At 39.7% G+C, this 22812-nt stretch overlaps 1 long non-coding RNA gene across 2 annotated transcripts in view; it reads left to right on the top strand.

Moving 5' to 3' along the window:
- Positions 1–22260, top strand: part of LOC117827400 — a 54759-nt gene extending 32499 nt beyond the window's left edge. For both annotated transcript variants that reach the window (XR_004634203.1, XR_004634202.1), the window contains exons 3-4: positions 2337–2446; positions 21853–22260. This is a non-coding gene — a long non-coding RNA (uncharacterized LOC117827400). The remainder of the gene's footprint in view (positions 1–2336; positions 2447–21852) is intronic.
- Positions 22261–22812: the final 552 nt, after the last annotated feature.

Genomic DNA, 22812 nt, shown 5'->3' with positions numbered 1-22812 from the left:
AGTGGATACTGTTCAGTCATACAGCTGATGTTACTCACGCAGCACATTACAAAGGGGAGCAAGTGATATCAGCACAGCAAATGGCTAGCTTGTTAAAGCGGTGGCATGGGTATATTGGCATGTTAAAGTCACAGTGAGCTGCCACGGACTTATTTCAACAAGAGTTACATAAATTACAGTGCACTAAAACTTCAAAAGGTGTTGATACAGACATTAATACACATAATTTAAACAGTGCTGTGCTCTGCAACTGTCTCTCATGTAGTGGCAAAGTAATATGGCAGCTGACCAAGTGCAATAAAATATACACTTGAATGCAAATAAATACATGAATTTCACACTTTAGCAAGTGGAATAACAGCCATCAAATAATTATGTTACAATTAGTTGGAGCAAAAGACGACAAGTTTATTTTGACATTAAAACATAAGTGGTTTATTTCTGTGTAGAGTGAACTTGTGGCAAAGTAAGCTAAGGACTAGCTTACTGGCCTGCTTCTCATCTGTTTGATGCGAGCAGCTACATTAGCGGCTGCTAGCTTAAAACATCTAGAACAACAAGTTAACATTTGAGGGTTCCCGCTTTGGACAAGGTAGAAGAATGTGCTGAATAGAATATAGGTAATATCTTTGGTTCTGTTGCAGGACTTTTTCGAAACTGTCTATCATAAGTGTAACATAGTGCTAATTGTTGGGTCCTTTTGTAACCAAAACGAGATAGCCAGAAGCTATTATGTATGCATTGGAAGGTTTTTTTGACTCTATGGAAAAACAGAAAATGGATTTTTGGAGGAACTGCAAAACTATAAACTGCAAAACTACTTATAAGCTCTGCGCTACATTTCATCTCAGCGGCATTTAGAAAAAACATTATTGAAAAAGCTACTGCTGTAGACTAGAAAGGTCAGAGGTGGAGTAACTTTTTCTAACATCTTAACAAACCTCTTAAGAGATCTTTTTTTTCATCTAAAACAATGAAGATGAAAGTCAAAGATTTGAGTAAAAACAGGCAAAAAGTTGAAAGTACTTAAAAGGATCGAATCAATCAAATCTCTCCGTCAGACAGCATGGGAGGTCTCTACCTCTTCCACCCACCCACTGCCAGAGGTGTGAGTGGGGATTTAGTGAACTCTCGCCTAAACCCCCCCACCCTCCCTCCCCTGTTCATCATCCCCCTCCCCTGGGGTGTAGCTGCTGCACTCCCCCTCAACAAGCTCCCATCCATCACTCCTAAGATTTCACTTTAATAGGTGGTCCTCTTCCTCTTCTCACACAGCCTTATGGGAAAATTTAAGGAGAACAAGACAGCGGAGGGTGAAAACAAGGAGTGTGGACTGTTGAAAATGTTTTCCTAACATCAAACTTTGCTGTCAATTTAAGAGAATATGAGTTTATACTGATGTGAAACAATGGCCGCTCCATTTTGCTATTAAAGGCATTATTACCATTTTATGTACTTTTTTATTCAATTCACATTTAGTAGTTTTGCATGAATCCAAACATTTAACTTTCCAACAAGGTCTAAGTCTTGCACTTTACTATTGTATATTTGTTTTCTTGTTTTATCCATGTACAGTTGTTTAAACTTTAAAACTGAAGAAATCAAATACTGTGTATCTTGAAAATGTACATAGTTTACTGAAAAATTGTCAATCAGATAACTATTTTATCTTGAGCAATACTTTTCAACTTTCAAAACGTTTTTTCAAACATTTCAAGAACCAAAAGTATTTTCATTACACTTCAAAAGTGTTGCTGTCCAAAGTCATTTTTCCAAAGTAAGAAATTTGCTGCATTGTTGTAGTTTATTTGCAAAATGTTAAATTGAGTCAGTAAATATGGTACCAAAAAAAATGGTGAGAAGGCAAAGATATCTAACCAAGAATTAATACTTTCTTTCGGGTTTTCAAAGTTTTTTATTTTCTGTGCTATAAAATACTTTTGTTTGTCAAGAACTGGCAACATTGTGTTGGATGATATGTTTCTTACATCAGAGGATTAGGGCCACATTAAGGATGATAGAATTCTAAATTAAAAAAATAAGTTATAATTTACAAGAAAAAATTGTAAATTAAGAAGATCAAAGTTATGCATTTACAAGTATTAAGTTGCAAAACACTATTTGTAAAGATGTATGACTTTATTGATGTTTTAGTACACCTTAATTCTCATGAATTTAAGACTGTAGTCTCTAAACTTTTTTTTTCTTTCTTTTATAATGTGGCCTTAAAACTGTGTCCTAGTTTCTGTCAGAAACATGCAAATGTGGCTATTTTGATTCACAGTGCACCTGCAGAAATGACACCCACAATGCTTTGTTTTTCTGTCGTTCCCCAGTTCCATCCACATCCATGGTTCAGATAAGTGATCATGTGACACCAGCATGCTGTGCGAGCACGCCGGAGCTGAGCAGCACCCCCCTCCCTTCCCAGTCAAACAGAAGGCAGGTTGGTTGATATTTAAATGGCCTCTGTTTGTTTTCCTTCATGTCCTGTGTGTGCATGTGAGCCCAGTATGAAGGCCCGTGTCCTTTTGAAGGGGATCGCACCAGGAAAGTGAGGGGGAAGGAAACCTGGCTTTGGTGTTTTATATATCGACAGGAATGACTTCCCTCAAATAAAGACGTGCTCCTTTTCTGATGCTCTGGCTGGAACAAGCAGCTTGTTTCCTGTCCTGAAAACCTGCGGCGTGTTCGAACAATGCGCCCGGCCAAAGTACAGGAGATGTCATGTCTTGAAAATCTGTTGTAGGTTTTTTTTTTCCTGTCTGACCGCAGGTTCAAACTGAATCATATGTTTACAGTATTTGTGACATTTGAATGAACCGACTCAATTGTGCCAATTGGATTCATATGAATGTGAATCTGAAACAATAGATAGCAGCTTTTGAACTGTTGTGCAGAACAAAAGGCTAAGATGAAAGTGTTTCCTTTTGAGGCTGTGAAACCTTTTTAATCTCACTCCTTCAGCCATTAACGGTCACTGCACAATAAATCTGACCTTGTGGATAGAAACTCTTCCAATGAATGAATCCTGGTTCAATTAATTTTTCGCTCAAAGTTCACTTTTCTGCAGACTGCCATGTCCCGTTACGGACAAAGGCTTCTCTTCTTCTACCTCTCACCACTGGGAGCTCACCAGGCAGAGTTTCTCACTCGCCGCTGCCCCCTCATCAAATTACAGCCCTGCTCCCTCCTGTCATGTTGGCAAACAAAGGTCTTAAAGCGCACTCCCAGTGTAATTGCCTCTAATCTCAGACATAATGTGCTCTTTCATGTCGACTGGTCGCAGAGAAAAGGGAGCTGTTGTTCTGTCTACTGCCTTTTTTTCACCCACTTTCACTTTGAGGAGCGCACTTTAACGCTCTGCTTTCTTTTCTATTCTGAGGAGGAAGAAGACCTTTATTGTGACACAGTGTAAACATTTTGACAATTTAAAAGTCATTAGAATTTACTCTGGAACTTAGAGACTTTCCTGGAAGTCCAGTACCTCCAAACGCGTGGTGCTGTGGTTTAAATAAACACTATGAAGTTCAGAGAAACGTGTATGGTGGTGCAGTAGTCCTCCTTCTCCACCTTTGGCCTGGTTTCTCTCCGCGGCGAGCATCAGGCAGTCTGCAGCTGGAAGTGTTTCTGCGGTTTGGCCAGGTGTCTCCCTGCCCTGCCTGGGACAGAGGCCTCAGCGGGGCCTGGGACTGGAGTGTGGGAGCTATAGGCTGGAGGCTGGCTGCCCCTCCGTGATCTAAAATGTCCTGCAGACCCACCTGACTGGTGGTCAGCTGTAACTGATCCAACATGATTGGAGCGCCGGAGGGGTAAGACAGAAAATTAAGACGTGTGTGAGCAAAGCTTGCAGGGAAGAGACATGGAAAGAAAAAGAGAGAGGGGAATAATGGAAATGTTGGACGAATTCTCCATCTAAAGAGGCCTTTTGGTTAGAAATATAGACTTTAATATGGTTTCCAGGGGCTTTGGCAAGCAAAGATGAACATATCGAGTAAAAAACACAGTATCTGATATCTGTGTTGGGTTGAGGGCGAGGAGAGAGAGAGTGCAGGGTAAGAGGAGATGCAGTGTTTCTAAAACATTCAGCTGGGGCTTTTTTAAGGGACCCAGCTGTGCGCCCTGGAGGTCCTGCAGCTCGAACTGTGGCACAAAAATCAGCGCGGTGAGGCCAGGCTGCAGCTCCACAGCCTAGTTAGCCGTGACCTGATGTTCTAGGAGCCTCGGTGAATTGATGGGCCCCGGGGGAGTCGTCATAAGAGCCCTCGAAACAATCAGCCATTCATGCCTGCAGCCTAGACATGAGGGCAAACGCTCTGCAGGATCAGAAATGCTGAAAAGGCTGTTTTGGAATTGTGATTTGACATTTTGAGATCATATTCTGTGAATTTCTGTCCCTCCAATTTTTTTTTGAAATTTGAAATAATTTGAGATTTTGCAACGGGGCATCTACACTTAGGGTCATCAGATGATGGACAGATAAAATACCACTTTTCACTTGTGAAATTCTAAGCAGATCTCGAAATAAGTGTTACTCCCCTGTGAATGTGGGCAGAATATTTTTGGATAATGTGGCTGGACTGGCGAGAACCCATCACGCCTCATCTGCCAGGTCTACACTCTGCTGTTACATAAGACATCTGAGCCCATCCAGACAGCTAGACTAGTCCTTATGTGGACAAAAAATGGGTGTGTTCACTGCGTCCCCCTCGCCCAAATCCATTTACCATGACTAAATCAACCAAACCTTTCTCCAGAGCTGCCTCAAAGATTAGAGGCCCGGAGGTCAGCTGCACATCAGTTACATTTTTCTGCGAGTTACCGTCCAGTTATTTATAGAGCAAGGACAAATATACAATGGAAGGAGGGCAATGGTTTGGTTTGGGGTAAGAGGCAGGTTTTAAGCCCAGGAACATCTGTCCTTTCAAAGACATCCCTGCCGTGGTATGATCAGAATCCACGGCAGGGGTGACGGAGCTGCACTGCAAGTCACAGAGCTGGCATGCTTTAGTCAAAACAGAGAGAAAGAGGAGGAGGGAGTGAGGGACATCAGTGAAGCCCGATCTGACATTTCACCAAGAAGAAAGGGTTAGAAAAGTCACCTGACTCTATGATGATACTCTCAAAGAAAGAAAGAAACTGAAACTGCGCATCATTGAAAAGGCAGAGAAAGGTTTATTTCTTCAAGGCTGGGGAGACTCTAACACATAATATCAAGGTGAAAGCTTAAAGGCAGGATTTTATTTGCATCTTGTTTTAACCCCCAGATCCAAAGGAAAGAGGTTGATGTGTGCTACATATTGAATTTGACTCAGGTGGTAAATGTAGGAATGTGGTGCGCAATCAGCACCCAAAAAGCAAAGACAACAAAGAGAAAATACATATATCATTATTTTTTTCCTATAGACAGTCATGGAGTCTTCTTAAGGTAGGAACAAAAATGGGGAGATGTAAATCAGTGTGCGTGTGTGTGTGTGTGTGTGTGTGTGTGTGTGTGTGTGTGTGTGTGTGTGTGTGTGTGTGTGTGTGTGAGCTAGTGAGCATGTGAGCGTGACACAGTCTCTGTTTAGTCTGTCTGCATCAGAGATGCTTCATTACATGCTCGTAAATTCAGCCGCGCCAACACTCCCAACCCAACCTTTCACTGTCTTGTGTGTCTCAGATTCTCAGCGGCATATACAGAAACAAACACAACAAATAACCCCCTCACCACACACACACACACACACACACACACACACACACTCACACACACACACACACACACACACACACACACACACACACACACACACATTTGGAATAATGTACATAAATAATGTGATACTTTTATTAACCTTTATTTACCTTTTATTTGTCACAATAAAGAAAGAATCAGGGATTTTATAGCAAATCAAAATGTGAAAAAAGGTAACAATTATTTTTCTTAACACAAGCCAGAAGTAAAAATAATACATTTGCTGGAACCCCAAAAGTAGTACAGCATTTTAAGATGATTACAAATAACACTAATTATTGTAAATATTGTGAAATAAATTCTACCAAATCTGCAAATTGTTATTTTTCTATTTTCCTTTTATCCCAAATTTAAAATCTGCTGTTTTGATATTACTCTAAATCACAATTTAATATAGTTGTAGTCACTTTGTGTGTGTGTGATTAATGGTAAATAACTTGCTGTTGGTTCTTTATTTACTATGTGGTTTTGTGTTTTTCACTGACAATAGAAAAACTGTACAAAAGACTTAATTGAATGAAAGGATTTTTTTTTCTCTTCCTGTGGGGCTGCTGTGTTTTACTTTCTCAGCCGTGCGTCACAGAGCTGTAAGGAAACTTTGAGGATGAACAGCAGACTAAATAAACTCACTGCAAGCAGAAATATCACAAGCCTACACTGGCTGAGAGATGTATGGTTTTGTAAATGCCCTCTCTTATTTTGCTCCCCAACCTCATTCTATTGAAAACAAATGTTTATTGTTTATTTGGTATGAAGTCGACCGACAATGTTCCAAAATTGACGACGTGTCATTTGTTGGACTTTTGGGTCCCATCCAGTACAGAGTTTTTCAAACAAAGGATAGCACTTTTACATTTAAATATATTTTATAAATGACAAAAAAATATATATATTTGTCTGACTTGATTTGAAAATATATTTCTTGTTGTTTGATGGAAAATAATAATTTACCCTGTTGGAAATATTTCAGCCAGGGCATCAAACAGCTTCAGACTACAGATTTTCTAACTCTGAGGGAATTTTAAGTTAAAAAGAAAAATAATTTGATAAGACAGTTAAGCTTAAACGACAAGCTTGCTATTTTATTTCTGATAATGAAAAAATCCCCTTCGTTAAATTGTTTTATTAGCCATGACGTCAAACAACGTCACATCAATTCCTGTATTTCATTATCACACATTTATTTGGATTGGCTCATCAAACTTTATTTATTTTTCGTTAGAGTTGTGAAGCTGTTTTCAGTTTGATGTGGATTTACAAGGTTAATAGCTCGATCTTGATCCGCTTCATAAGACATAAGACGACACTTTGTGAAATGCAGGTAAACAACAACATTTTACGCACGATGGTATTTCATGTTTGATATATTATCTCTGACATATATAGTAACACATGACTTTTTATTGAATTGTGACCTGTTTTATAATCGACCGATGTTCCTCAGGTGCAAAGATCCTCAGAGGTAAATAAACTCGAGACACGGTGAATCCGCTGATCAGTCAGACTGCAGGACTCAGACTGCAGAATAGATCCACTCGCACACAAGCAGCTGTCCGGTCTGGATTACCGGAGAGGTAAACAACAGCGTGTGCGATCCATGCAAAAACTTCAAGTTATTGATGTTTACACTGTGAAAACATATAAAAAAAAAAACCCAGAAAAAAACAAGTTAAATATATAAATATAATTAATTATTTAATAAATACACACAACGTGCAGAATTAATTTTAAATAATCACTTGATGGGTTAGGCCTCTTCAGATGCTTTAAAAAAGTCAATTATTCAATCGTACAACAAAATAATTCAATATGATATTTGTGCACGGTGGGAATTGGTTTAATAAATGCAGTCTCATCATTGACGTTTGATATAAAATTGTCTGCAGAGGAGGAAATTCGTTTTTTTTCTTGCACAAATAAACGCCCCAAGCAGTATCAGGGTTGGTATTTCTCTTCATCACTGACTCATGACATATACAGTACATCCTGTTCATGTTCAAAAATGACTAAAGGTTTCTGAGGGTCACAAATGCAATGGATGCTCCTGTTTCTGTGTTTTTTGCAGTTTGTAGCCTTAAACCTTAATTTGCACAATTATATCCTGATAAGTTTCACTGTTCTGCAATTAAATAGTAAGAAATTTATTTTCATATTATTAAGATATGCACGTTTAAAAAATAGTTATTAAACAAATGTTTTTGAAAAAGTGTGAATGACATAGCAACTAATTAAACTAGCTACAGTTGTTAATGTAAAGTGTAGCATGTTTTATCATTATTTTGCATATCATAAAGGAGAAAAGTTCAACATAGATGTCAAATGCCTGAGCAGGAATGAATCCCACTATAATTACATTTTAAGAGCAGAGGAAGCTGTAGGTTTGAACCCCGTCATTTAGTCGGCATTAAATAAACACAGGCCCCATCAGCGTCAGATATGCCCTCACACAGGCGCACTGTAAATAACGACTTTCATGGCCCTGAGCAGAAAAAAAAATCCAGGGTCATGATCAGGGTACGAAAAGAATAGAGGTGCTTTTGAAAATGATAGTAAACCTGGATTAAAAAACATCACTTGAGTATCACATTATTAATAATTCAACCCTTTATAGATCACTCTCAAAGTGTGACGTTATCAATAAAGAAGAAGGAATGACAAAAATGAAGGAATTATCCAGCATAGAGAAATACGTGGAAGTAACTTGTTGTTTCTTGTCCAGTAAAACAACACATGAATGATGGCAGCTGCTTTCCTACAACAAACACGACGCAGTGCAACATTTGGATAAGAAATACTGTAATGGATGGAGAGAGTAATGTGTTGTTCATGGAGAGGTTTGCGGGATTTCCACACAACTGAAATGTGATATCTAACAGCTCATGTCGTGGAATTTCTATTCTTCATCTGCCCCAGCTCGCCTCTGATGCCGAGCCAAAAACCTTCAGCGTATAAACCTCTGTAGAGATATGCTTTACCCAGGGATTACACAGATTCAGTGACAAACAATTATTGTGAGGGACTTTAACATCAAAAGCTTGAATTTGGTGTGCAACGTGTCAGATTGTGATGTCTGTGTGGGCATGAATTTTAAATATTCAGTTTTATGTTGTCTTTACAAAATGGGTCACATGTTTTTGACGTCTTATTCTTTTGAACATCATTGTTCTTAATTTAATATACTTTGATTCAATTAAAATAAATGTTACAATATATTTGTATGAAGAGTGTTGATTTAACCTACATCTTTAACTTAACATATTTTATAATAATCAGCTTGGAACAGGAAAAATGATTTCCATCACTTAATATTTTAACCCTAAATCTTAATGCAGTTCTCAAGCACAGACATTAGACTCCCCCGTTAAGCTCAGTTCCACTCCAGTTGCAGCTGAGTGATTTAGGCTGACCCTGAGGTCAACATCAACATTGTTTTAGGGTGTTCTTGTGACTGGACAATGTGGAGCATTTTTAATTGGAAGTTGTATAAAAAACTAAACGTAAATTAAAAATGATTTGTCTACATCTGCTTGCAACCAAAAGATAGGGAAATAAGAAGTGACTCTATTTGTTGCAAAGACTTTGTCAAATTAAGCTTTGACACCAAGTATATTGTGTCTTGTTTCAAATTTTCCAGAGATCACACACTAATGGTCTCAACTTTGCAACGTACCAAATATTTAGAGTAATAGCTGGTAACTGTGCTATCTCTACCAGTACAAGCTGTCAATCTCTGCCCTGCCGCTAATTAAAAAGGCCCTGGTGCTTTATTTGTTTGCACACACTCTGAGAGCAGACTGGAACAGTCAGGCGTGGGGCATGACAAGCACGCCATGCCCCTTAAATCACTCCCCTGTGCCAAAAATGCTGACACCACAAAAGGATCCTGACAAAACATTTGCTGTGTCCCCAGTGTGGGCGAGAGAAACCGAGAGAGAATACAGCATGATGGGGATGATTTATAGCCCCCTTTCTTTATCATTCTCCTATTTTAGTATGAGGTTTTGGTATGTTTCCATGTTTAATGTCACACAGATTCACCCACATTTGTATTCCATTCCAATATAAAGAACAGGTGGTTTTTGAAAAACATATATAATACAAAATATGAACTAATAACTTACCGTATTGTCCCAGGCCTGCATCCTATCACCTCATTCTCATCCTTTTTAGTCTGCTTTTATTTTGTCTTAGATCTCTTTGCTGTTGTTCCTTAAGTGTCTCAGCTACCATTTGAAATCTGGATGTCCTGAGGAATCACACAAAGATGAAGCTGGATTGAAACAAAAGACATTAATTGCGTTGGACCCTCTGGGCTGGAGCTGCTGCTGGGGCCTCATGGCTCTCTGCTGCCACCTGTCTGTCTGTGAATGATCAGCCTGAAACTCAGACCTGCAGAATGTGCTGAGTAAGGCTGAGAGGGGATCAAGTAAAAGTAACTGCATCTATTAACTGCCCTTTTTTCAATAACATTTTCAAGGTTTTATGAAAGTAAAATACAGACACCAAGCTTTCTCTCATTAAAAGCACCTCTGTGTAACAACTTTAAGATTAAAAAAAGCATTGAATTTGAAATGCTGAGTGATTAGGAATCCCTCATTTGAATGACTCTCCAGAGGGCAGCAGTAAAAATTACCTTGATCTTGACCAAATATCTGTGAAATGACTGTGTGGAAAGCGAAATGCCTGTTTTGCATGACTATACAGCCCAACAGGAAGCCATTGAAACTTTAAACATAAATAGCAATCAGGCCATGAGTAAACCAATCAGCAGCTTTCTTTCCAAATATGCACCAATCAATTAGCGGATGGATTTCCTTCCAAATTAACAGACCAAATCAAAGCTTCTCAGGAAACACGTTACAGACAATCTACAGTGTGTTTAGTTTAAATGTCGACCCTCTGGCAATATGTACTCTCACTTCTACATCACCATTTGCTTTGAATGCAGCAGAGATTGTGCAGATTGTAAACAATATCTGAGTATCTCTTATTCATCAGCACTCTTTCTTTAGCTTTAAAAAGCTGTTCCCTTTCCGAGCAGGATTTTGAAAGAAAGCCTGTTGGCCTCATTTGTACTCCAGCCGCACTCACACAGCTGCCTCCCAGCCTACAACTAGAGCTCCATCACCTGCATCCAGCTGCAAACCACAAACAGATTGTAGAGTTCCCCTGGAGGGGGATTTTGTGCAGTCAGGCCATCATCTGCACGGAAGATGAAGAGGCAGAGTATTACGTAAAACAGTTCTTGCTGCCCATCAATAAAGGACAGCGTGCACAAGCTAACTAAGTGTTAGTGCCGGTGACGGCTGATACAGCAGTAGCTAGGAATGTTGTCTGAGCATGTGACAACATTTCCCAAACCACTAAACATTGAAAACAGACCAACGAGGCAACATATTGTATTGATTTAGTCATTTGACAAATAGCTTTGGAATGAGTATCCCCATCCAGTCATTTGTAAGTGGTTGCTATATAAGTAGTGGATAAAAGGAAACATGAACTCTTATTTTAAGAACAGGAAATGAGACAATGACAGCAGACAAACTTATCACATATTGAGAAGTTTGTGGTGTCTGTGGTGAGAAATTCTCCCCCGATGGTGTCTTTGATGCCTCTCTTTGTGGGAATCTTGATGTAGAATTTAGAATACTTTCATGGCATCTGGTGCACTGCTGCAGCTTGTGTCCATATGTTTACAGTGCAGGGTGATACTGTATTATTTGGTGTATTTTTACAAAGGATTTCAACCTTAAATTAGCATTTCCAGTTAAGATTTTCCTCTGGGATTTCTGCCATATTTCTCTCTTATAAGACCATTGTTTTGTTGAATCTTTGTTTCTATTTTTACTCATTTTGTTTTGAATATCATGTTAATTGAGTGGTTATAGACTTAATTAAAGACAGATGTGTGCGTGTTTTGTGGCAGATATGATCTATACCCTGAATCTTTAGTTGTTGGTTTAAAGCCAAGCCTGCACATCTTACTTCGAGTGGGCAACATACTATACTCACACAGTGACCATTTTCTTTTGACGTGATGTTTGGAGTGGAAAGCCCCATGCTGTTTTACTACTGTCTACGTGCTTTGTTCCATGTTATTTGTGTAATAAATGTAGAACAGAAAACTATTATCATTTATCTGCTTCTACATTACTGAGCTACTGATAAGGCTAGGGATGGTAGAAAGAAAAATGTAGAGACATTTGGATATATTCAAGATATCACCACATATATTTTAAACACTTCAGTTATGATTAGACAGTAAAATGCTGGCACTCAACCATTTATTATTTCAGCTATGACTTTTAGTTAATTTCCAAGTTAATATAACATAAGCTAGAAAGTAAATATTACATTAGCTCAGAAGTAAACATCATGTTAGCCCGAAAATAAACAGTGCTTTAGCTTGGTTGTACACATTATGTTAGTTATGAGTTAAATATTACGTCAGCTTGGTAATAAATTAAAATTACTTTAGCTGTGAGAAAAAAAAATCAGGCTAACTTGAGAGTCAATTCCAAATTACAATTGTTAGCCCATTTCCTATCTAACATAGCATTATCATAGGTTGAGATTTAAACTTCATTTAAACTTAAACTATTTCCAGACAATGTTGTTATCTTATTTCTTAGCTAACATAACAATGGCTACGAATTAAGCATTCCGTTAGCTGAAAGTAAACATTGTGTCACCTCGGAGATAAACTTGTCATTGATCAGGAAGTAGGCAACACATGATGTTACCTTGGAAGAACATTCCAAACTAACATTGTTAGCTTACTTCCTAGCTGACATTACATTGGCTAGGCAGTTAACAAAATGTTAGCTTAGAAGATTTTATGAACTAGGGAGTAAACTTTTCATAGGCAAGGAAGTAGATGTCACGTTAGCATGGAAGTAAATTCCAAACTAGTATTGCTAGCTTATGTCCTTGCTAACATAATGCTAGTTTAGAGGTTTTACATTTCACTTTGCAATGGGTATTTAATAGATGCAAATACTTAGAACAGGAGTCATCCCGTATTTTATTTTACAAGTGGTCTACACACCTGCCTTCAGTTTGAATGAACACAAGATTTTTTTCATAGTTTTTGCTATCAGCACCCAACAACCATCAAGGCTCTCTGAGTTTGGCACATGAAAATACCGTGATTGCTCTCTATTTGATTTTCCTAAACCCTGCAAAGACTCTAATGTGGAACTCCTGTCAGTGAGAGCGGCATAGTTTAGAAAACAGGATTACTCACTATGGCAACAACTGGGAGCAGCACGTGCAGGCAGGAGAAAAAAATGAGTCTTGTTAACTGTTGCAGATATTGATGCCACTATATTTGTATTTGGCTAGAAACATTCAGCTATTCCAGTATCAACTACAGCCAGCTTTTTTTTTTTTGTCCAACAGAACCAGAGAGACTCAATGCTGGAGTGAAGTACTGAAGAGCCTCCAAATGCTAACAGGGTCAGGGGTGTCAAGTGACTTACAGATTGTAATTACTGGAAGTCAGGGTGCTGTGCTGCAGTGCAAAGAGTCAGTGCAAAAATGTGTTTGAAAAAAAAGCAATAGCTGGAACATGAAGACAATGGAGGGTGTTTCATTATGCAAGTGGCTTGGTGATTAGTCCTCATGTTCTCCTGGGGTGATACATTAAAGACGCATTCATTGATTTCACCACTTCTATTACATCATGACTCTGCTGTAGATCACTGTTTATGCACTAGAACTTGCTGACATTAACTCAACTTTGATTTGTGAGGTTGGTCTGATATGCCGACACATTCCTAGGTAGAATCCCTCCAAAGAAATGCTCAGATGCCAGGAGGTGTTTCGTAAGTGAGTGGTCACAGAAGAAACACAATCTGATGAACTGATGCATGCAGGAGGAGCAAAATGAGCAAGGAAATGCAGGAGAGGTGTGCTCTGTTTTTTGCAGCAACCCAAAACAATAAGGTCTGAGATGTAATTTGAGGAGTGCACTTGAAAATTACAGAGCATACAGTGAGTAGTTATGGAAGTGTTTGGTGAAACCCACAATCTTGGCCTGAGTTTTGTTGTCAGAGCAGCCCCATTCTTAGTGTCATATCGTACACATTTCTCTCTTTCATTAAGTATTTTGACCAAATAAGTGACAATCCATGTTAAACATCCCCTCCTAAGATGATTTATGACTTACAATCTGGATTATTTTGCATGCTCTATTTTCACTAAAGAAATATCTCCTCATCAAAAACAACAAAAAACTGTTCAATTTTTTTCATTCCCAATTAGAACTGCTGGACTCAAAATGTATCCTGCTTCAATCCAAAAAGTTGGTTCTGGTTGGTGTGTTGATGTGTAGTAGAAGTTTCAAGTTTCTACATGACATGTTGTGTAACTCACATATTGGACTACTTCTCCTGAAGCTGAAAAATCGGAGTAAAGAAGAATAAGCGCACAAATTCATCATAAATACATCTGATATCTGGTCTTTTATCCAATTTAATATGCTTCCAAATCTATCCTGCAGCTATATTGCTTAATATTCATGGTGAATACCTGATATTTTAAGATTACAGACAAAGCAATGCACAGAAGTCTCTCATCAATAATAGGTGGCATTACTCTGACAGAACATTGACCAAAGTGTGTTCACGTGGCGAGAAGATGATAAGGCTAGAGAAAAGTTAGAAGTATAAAACAGTTTAACTTGTTGCTGCAAATGGTAAAAACTATAAAATCACAGAAAAGTCACACATTTCCCTGATATATTCATCACTCCTATTCAGTCCTCCCAAAAATGCCTGTCTGTCTCTACCCTCCCACACCCCAGGTCACATTCAGGTGGAGCTTCTGTTTGACGCCACAGAGCCACGTTTCTAACCTGAAAGGCCTTATTTTCAATAACTCTGTGACCCAAAGGCCCCAGACAGTACGCCTGGCAGCTCACTCTGCTTTTATAGAGGCTTTTCCGGTTCATCACTGAACGTATTGTGCCAAAAAGATGGCAACTATGAAAAGAGACGGGGAGCCTGAGGTGAGAAAGGTCAAAGTGATGTACAAACAAAGGGAGAAACAGGAGATAAGATGTCAGACAAAGAGATAGCGAAGAACGTGTTATCGCCGTCACTGATTCAGGTCAGAGGGGTGTGAGACATGAGTTGGCAGAGCTAAGAGCAGGGGCTTGTTGGAATATGTGTGGGGCCATAGGAAGTGCTGCGTGGAGAAGATAACAGTGTGTGAGTGTGTGTGTGTGGTAGTGGTGGAGGTGAGAGGTGGGGGGGGGGGTTGAGAGAGTAACAGTGTCCTCAGCCCTGCCCTGCTTTCCTCTATTCACTGCCCGTATCCTGTCTGTGTGCTGCTCCCTAATGGCTTTTAATGAGCCACCGGTGGATCCCGCCGCTTCCTGCCTTCACACAACATGCCCTGGCCAGAGAGCCAGTGAAAGGAAGAGAGAGGGGGAGAGAGTTAACTGGGTTGAACTACCAACATTACTGCCTCTAGGGGTGGTCATTCATTCTTTGCTACAGGTCCATAAAGAAAAACCAAAACAGTAACATTATGCAACAAGCCTGGGCCGGCCCTTACTACAAATTTTATCAAAACCGAAAGCTTCAAGGGTACTTTTACAAGTAGAGAGATGCTGTCTGCCTCCCAAACCATGCCTGGTCAATGATTCCAAAGGAGACGGGCCAAATCTACCTCCCATACTACTTTTGGATGCTTGATGGGTTCATAAACAGGCCTAAAATATAGGATTGCAATCTTATTAAGCGGTCATTGAGTACTTTATATGAAGGTTGCTAACAACTAAGAGCTTATTCCAAATGTCAGTGTAGAAGAGAACATTTCAATTTGGTTTGGGAGTCATTATAGAGAAGCTAATATGGGAGAAATGTTAGTGATTTTCCTAGTTTTATCCTTATGTGTGCAGCAGCTTTTTTTGCCCAATTAAAGGGTCTTTAGAGATTTACAAGAGCCTGACTATGGATAATGGATACATGGGTCAATCATTCACCCAAATTGCTGTGCAAAGTGTGATGCTTTATAGATTAATAGATTACATTCCAAGAACCTTGTCAATAATTCCGTGGAATAACTAAGAAAGTAAGGTAATTCCATTTAGTACCCTGGATAAATGGCCAGAAGAAAAAAAACAAAGAAGTTAGCAAATATCCTGATAGACCAGAAAAATACTGTACAAGTTGAACATTGTTTAGTGGTATGAAACCTTAATTAATGCCCTCACGTGTCATAAATCTCTGCTGTCTCCTTCTCCAGTGGTGACTGGCAGGAATCCAGGACTCAGAGTTGTGTCTCCTCATTGTGATAGATGACAGGTGAGAGAGTCTCTCTGATCCCTCTGACACTCTGTAATCGAGTTAAGAAGGCCGGATTAGAGGCTCCTTTTGAAAAGGGCTGAGGTCAGTGCTCTATTCTGCCTGATGCATAGCTCCAGAGAGTAAGAAAAGGCCTGACATTGATTGAAGGAATGCGTGTGCATGAGATACAGAGATAGATAGAGGGAAGAGAGAAAGAGAGACAGATATAGCGATTGGGGAGGAGAGTTGGTGGTGCTTTGAAGGTGTTCTTAGGTGAGGATTGAAAACAAAGCTTGCAAAGTGGACCATTTGCTCTTTAGTGTCAGATTTTATCAGCTGTAGTTTGCTAGCAAGCCTGAGCTAATGCTTAAATGAAAAACCTGGATAGCTCTGCCTGTTGGTTGAAAACTATTTTTCCAGCTGAGTTTGTAAGTTTCTACACATATTCAGTTGCTAAAATACTGAGGCCTTAGTCAGTATAAAAAAAATAAGAGATAGCTAATCCTGTGTCACATTGATGGGTGTAAATTTTGCTCACCATATAAAGAGCAGGGCAGTTCAACTGGTTACTTTACACTTTGATAAACGTATTTACTACTACTACTATCAACTTTTATTATTAGTAGAGAGCAAACCACTTTGTTGGATCTTACCCTAGGTTACTACTATAGGCAGGAAACATGGTTAGCCAAATATGTTAATGGTAGTGGCTAAGGTTAAGGAACCAAAAAAAAAAGTTTCAGATTCCTTATACCCAAAAACAAGTAAAAACCTTAAAAAAGACAACACCCTAAACAATATGTATTTCATCTATATATTTTTTTCACACACTCCTCAGGAAGAACCACCTGTCACAGAAACTGCTTGTGTCCTTCTACCACTGCTCCAAGAGTGTTCTTTTGTACTGTCTGTGTATGTGGTATGCCAGCTGCACAGCCCCTCCCTGGATGAACTTTATGCACGGTGCCTCAAGAAAGCGAGAAACATCCTCAGGGACCAAACACACCCTGGTCATAACCTGTTTGAACTTCTGCCCTCGGGTAGGAGATACAGGACATTAAAGAGAAGGACAAACGGGCTGAAAAATAGTTTTTATCCCAAAGCAATAAGTGCACTAAATGCTAAGTAATGCAATATAAAATGGGTCTGTGCAATCTTCCTTTTCACTGAATGCCTGCCTGTTGAATGCTGGATGTGTCTTGTGTTTTTATTTATTTTTATTTATTTATGTTTGTCCACTGTTATTATGATTTTTTCTTTTTCTTTTACTACTATTCTTTTATGCATATTTTGCACTGAAAGGGGTTGCACCTCAATTTCATTGTACAATGTACAATGACAATAAAGATATATTCTATTGTATTCTATTCTATTCCATTTACATTGTTTAAATCCGTAGTCTTAGTAAGCGGTTGCTGAGCTATAAATGAACTCATCTGTTCTGTTATCTAGTAAATCTCAGTGGTATTTCTACATAATAATGTGAATGCAGGGGATTTTTAAATTATTTTTTCCCTTTATGTTTTATGTTAACTTGTTCCTTGTTCTCTTAAGCTGCTTCTCTGCTATACTGTTCTACTTACATTGTACAGTCAAGATGAATGGTTAAGGAGACACAAGTTGCAAATACACGGTAGTAATGGCAGTAATTCATCCTTAACTGCTAAAGAAATCCATCATTTTTCAAAAGCTAACAATCAGGTAGTGACAGCAAAAGTCCCCCCTAAAGTTCAACCCTCGTCCTCGTCATGGGAGGTAGAGAGTGTTGGATGGCCAGTGTTTACTGCTCAGGCTGTTACAGTTGCCAAAAAGGCCTGGTTGAGTTCATTCACAAACCTGGTGAGACTGGGTGGGCTGATCCCCCCCTGAGTTGATAACAATGATTACAGCAACATCTGCAGTGCCCACAGATATGAAAAAGCATTAAACTGTGGATGACCCATACTACACAAATAAGAGAGTTTAAATCATGTCACGTAGCAGAGCGACAAAGTCGTACTACTCTGTTGTATGTCAGTGTACAACAATCCATCCACGAATCTTAAGTTTTGAGTTTGTTCAACTGTTTGTTCAAAACTTAAGTAAAAAAGAAAATGCCTCTTTTTAAGAGTTTATCAATTCTAATATAACAGCATGTCAGTCCATGCACTTATCCAATTCCCTTATTTATAAGCTCTGAATAAAATTAATTTGCTTCACTGAAAATCTTTTCATCTTTGCCACTTCTAAATGTAAGCCTGCATGAAAAGCTGTGCTATACTGCAACAGTGGATCCATAATGGCTGTACTTGCTAGCAGCAAAGAAGGATTGACAGTACAGCAGTGCAGCAAAGGTTGAGATGCAACTTTGTCAGAGATTCATAGAGTGCAGCACTTGCATATAAAAAATATTTGGTTCTTTGAAGCTTTTGCAGCCACAGCAGATCGGAGGGGTCTAATTATACTTCCTGTAAAGTTAGCTTAGCTTGTTTGCAGGCTTTCTCCTTGTTTTAAGGTCAGCATTTTACTATCATTTGTAGTGCCTGAGGTTTTAAACAGGAGCCAAGTTATCTGCAGAGGTCTCCAACAAACAGATCTGGTAATTAAAACATATAAAAACGCAGGAGTTCCTTGATAAAAAAAAATCAATGTCATCCCAAAGCTCTTGAGTAGATGTATGTGACATAGATGCGTCAAACAAATCCTCTTCCCTTTGACTTGTATTTATTCCTAGATTTAGATATTTATGCTCTGCTCAGTTATGACTGACTGTAAAACAATCAAATAAAATCAAGTTCTCTGTCTTCCAAGATGGCTATCATATCACTACCACACAAGTAAAATATTATGCAAGTGTAATTTAAGTCTTGCATATGTGTCTGATTGATACTTTGTATCGGCGGATTTGGGAATTCGGGTACCGAATGCAATATCTAGAGACCGCCATCAGGAGACGGTCGCCATTCTTTATGAGGACCAACACCTCTTTGGGACAAGCATGGAAACAAATGGAGTGAACACCCAGCTAGGTCCAGTGCAGTGTAGTGATTACAGCGACCAACAGATGGTTGTTAGGTTAATGTTAGTCATCACGGTCATGATGGCAATGATGATGACAATAATAGCTCCAGCAGCAGACAAGGCTTCCAGTTGCAGGTGGGGGGATACAAGGAGAAGGAAACGTGTTTAAATATATGAATGTGTGTGTCCATGCAAACACCTGAGTGTCTTGGCAACACTCATAGGAAGGGTCTAGGCTATCGGACATCCCTGCTGCAGGGCCCACTCCCTGCTGCAGAACCCCTAATCAGTGGAAACAAAGGGGGGAGGGAGTTTAGCTGCTCCAAAATAGCATGAGGAGTAGGAGGAGTGGAAGGATGTAGGGAAATTGATGCAATGACTTTTATTGCATGTATTTGTTATAGTGGACTTTGAGAATGTCCTTGCTAACATGTCTTATAAATGTAGATGTCTGATGTACAATAAGCCAAGACAGTACTGGAGGGAAGATGACGAGGCTGTAGATTGACCGCACTGTGTATATTCCCTGTTTAATGATGCAAAGCTGAAAGGTAATTGTGTGTGTGTATATGTGTGCAAGCATGTGGTTGTATGTGACTTCCTTAGGTGGTCATTATGAAGTGACAGCCTGACAAACTGTGGCTCTCGCGGTTGCAGCGACTTCCTGACCCCACATGCCTCTATGTTTTCCCCTGATTGACTTTTCCTCCTTCACACCACAAAAGTCAAGGGAAATAGTTGTAGTTTCTGGGCAGGTTGCATCACTAGTTTTAACAGGAATTGGTCATCTTAACTGGGATAAATGTCTATTTTTTTAAACAAGTGTGCTCACTCATGAATATATGCTTTTTCATTGATTTTTTTGGAAAGAGAAACCCTTTTGTTTTTTACGAAAATCCATTTAAGTGACACGTGCAACCTTCCTCGTCTGTAAGTTTAAACAGGCCCAGCTGTCTCCTGTGTCTCTTTTTCATGATAAGTCCCTGTCGGTATGGAGAAAGGCCCATCAAAAGCAAAAGATGATAAAATGGACAATAAGCGGGGGCCACCAAATCCCCCCCTTCTCTGGGGGCCACAGATTAGGCCTCCTGCACTTCCTTTGGAAAACAGGCAACCGGACCCAGAGGAAGCTCCTGTCAGCTGCGCTGCCTCACCTCCCTGGCCTCTCTCGCTCTACTCTCGCTCTAACTTCTAACTTTTCTCTCTCAGTCATATTCTCTCTGTCTGATAGATGAAACACAGGCCTTTCCATCCACAACTTGCCACCGTACTCCACCCGGATACCACAGGCCAAGCCTCATCAGGCTACTGTAGCCTGTCACACTAAAACCCTTGTTTTTGTCTTTTGTTTCTGCCACATACCAGTGTGACTGCATTTAAAAATCTTTTAGAACAGATAGTCTTCATCAGTACATCAAAAACTGTACTCTTTGTGTGTGTGTGTGTGTGTGTGTGTGTGTGTGTGTGTGTGTGTGTGTGTGTGTGTGTGTGTGTGTGTGTGTGTGTGTGTGTGTGTGTGTGTGTGTGTGTGTGTGTGTGTGTATCTGGAGGGGCTGTAATTACAGAGGAAGACAAATCTGTGAATAGAACAGCGAAGCTCCTGCTGAGAATATCCTGCGTTGAGTGCCAGGGCAGGAATATGTGAGGATGAAGGGTAGAGGTTGAAGGGTGGAGATGGGGTCAGGTGGTTTAACAGTGATTGAGTGTGGACCCGCCCTTGCCTGCAGAGCCAAATCACTGTTAAAATCATCAGAAAGATAATCGCCTGTCGCCTCCTCTCTCCTACTGCCTTGGATGTGACCCAGACAACTTTGTCAGGGCTATAGGTGGGACTTCAGTATTTATTTTGAGTATTGTAGCGGTTGCACACTTTTTCGCTGTCAGAATGTGTTTAATTTTTGCACTTTAACTACTATAAAAAGCCATGACAGTCCTCATCAATCAGATCTTCTGAGCAGTTGCACTTTTACCTTGTGGCTGATGGTGTGGCTTGGCAAATACACTGCAAAAAACATTTGTTGGAAGTTGGGGTTTTGTTGGCACTGTATTTAGCTTCTGTCTGCTTCTTCATGCAACAGATACTCAGTGGATAATGTCAAACTTGTGCTGTGGTTGGCAAAGGCTGCTAAAGTAGGAGACAATCAGTATTAGCTTATTTCATTCATAAACACTTACACACTGTATACCATTTCACCGGGAGCAATTTTGGCTTCAATATCACGCTCAAGAACACTTTGGTATATGATTGCAGGAACTAGGATCGAACTGCCAAACTTCCAATTGAGATGACCACAGGCACACCCAGGATCACTGGGCGTGTGTAAAAAAAATCCAAATACCTGCAGCTTTCCTGTTATTAATCAGTATTTTAACTGATCAAGCATCTTGGACTGTGGCTTTGGCATCCTAGCAAGATTTGTTGCTGAACAAGATGGTACTTGAGTGCGCAGGGAAACATGTGCGGCTCAAAACTGAATGAATTTCCTAAAATTGTTTAAGTCGTCAGGTTTGTTGACCCATTTAGCCTCTTCTTAACAAAATATCTTCATCCCTGATTTTCAGCAACTATTGTATTGACTGTAACTATTTCACAACTCCAGGACTGATGGCCTGAGATGTTGAAATGTAGAATTAAAGACAGACTGCAGATTTTGCGTTTTGTTTCATTTACTCATTAATCAACTTTTGATAAACCATGTAAGGCTATGTCATGCTTGGAACACCAGAAATCATGTTAAAGTCACATACCCTGATGATTGACATGTTTAGTATCATATGCGGTTATTATTCAATCTAATTATTGATTTCTGTTATTTTCAGACCTGACAGGCATTTCAGAAGACTGCAGTTCTGCAAGTCCTATTTCCAGCAGACCCACCACAGGCAATCTGGATCTTCTGCTGGCCAAGTAGTGCTCCTAGTAAAAGCCTAAAGTGGGTTACTTTGTCAGGCGTCCCTGCAGGCCCAGCGGCCACTGAAGGCTGGCACACAGTGTCCTCTTCACCACAAACACTGCAACAGGTAATGTTTTCCTGAAGCCATGCCAAAGTTTTAAGAATTTCCATGCATCAAGGAAAAAGACGCAGACCTACACATGAAATACAAGCAGTCTTTTCAGCCAAGACCTGCACTATAGAAGTGAGCAAGCAGTGTAAAGCTCTCCTGTCCTGGAACCACAGAGGCGAGAGGATTAGAGCTCGCCACAACATTAAACGCCACTGAACCTTGTTTGATTCAATCAAGTGTTGTAAAACGCAGGCTCTGACCTAAACATGTTGTTTTTGACCCTGACATGCAATGTGTGGTTGTATTCATGTGGGTGGACTTATGTTAGCGTGTGTGTTGCAGAGTGAGTGACGTCTGGCTCTTTGCCATGCTGTCATGGAGTAGAGAGGACAGATTGATCCTGAAGCAAATTTCATCATGTTTTCCCCTGACAAGGTTGACAAATTCACAGGAAAATCCCATCATGTGTAATCAGTGTGCACCACTGATGAGATTAAAGGTGAGACACTGGTTCTTTCAGAGAAGCACTTACTTAATGTCTAAATTGCTGAAAAAAAAACTGCAAAAAAACTTTTTTGCACTTCATGTGTCAACTGGATACAAGTCCGAAAATTAAGCTACTAAAGTTTTCTCACTCCTTCCCTCAAGTCCTCATGTTGGCCTGAACAATTTTTCAGTGTTGGCTAATCAAATTAAATCAGCAAAAAAGTGTGATAATCTAATTCCTACTGCTGGATCACACATATACCCGACGGGTTGAGTGTAATAGTTAGT

Source organism: Notolabrus celidotus, chromosome 15 (assembly GCF_009762535.1).
Source record: "Notolabrus celidotus isolate fNotCel1 chromosome 15, fNotCel1.pri, whole genome shotgun sequence".
In the NCBI taxonomy this organism is placed as follows: domain Eukaryota; kingdom Metazoa; phylum Chordata; class Actinopteri; order Labriformes; family Labridae; genus Notolabrus; species Notolabrus celidotus.
The sequence above is the reverse complement of the archived record's forward strand: the minus strand, read 5'-3'. Positions and strand labels throughout refer to the sequence as shown.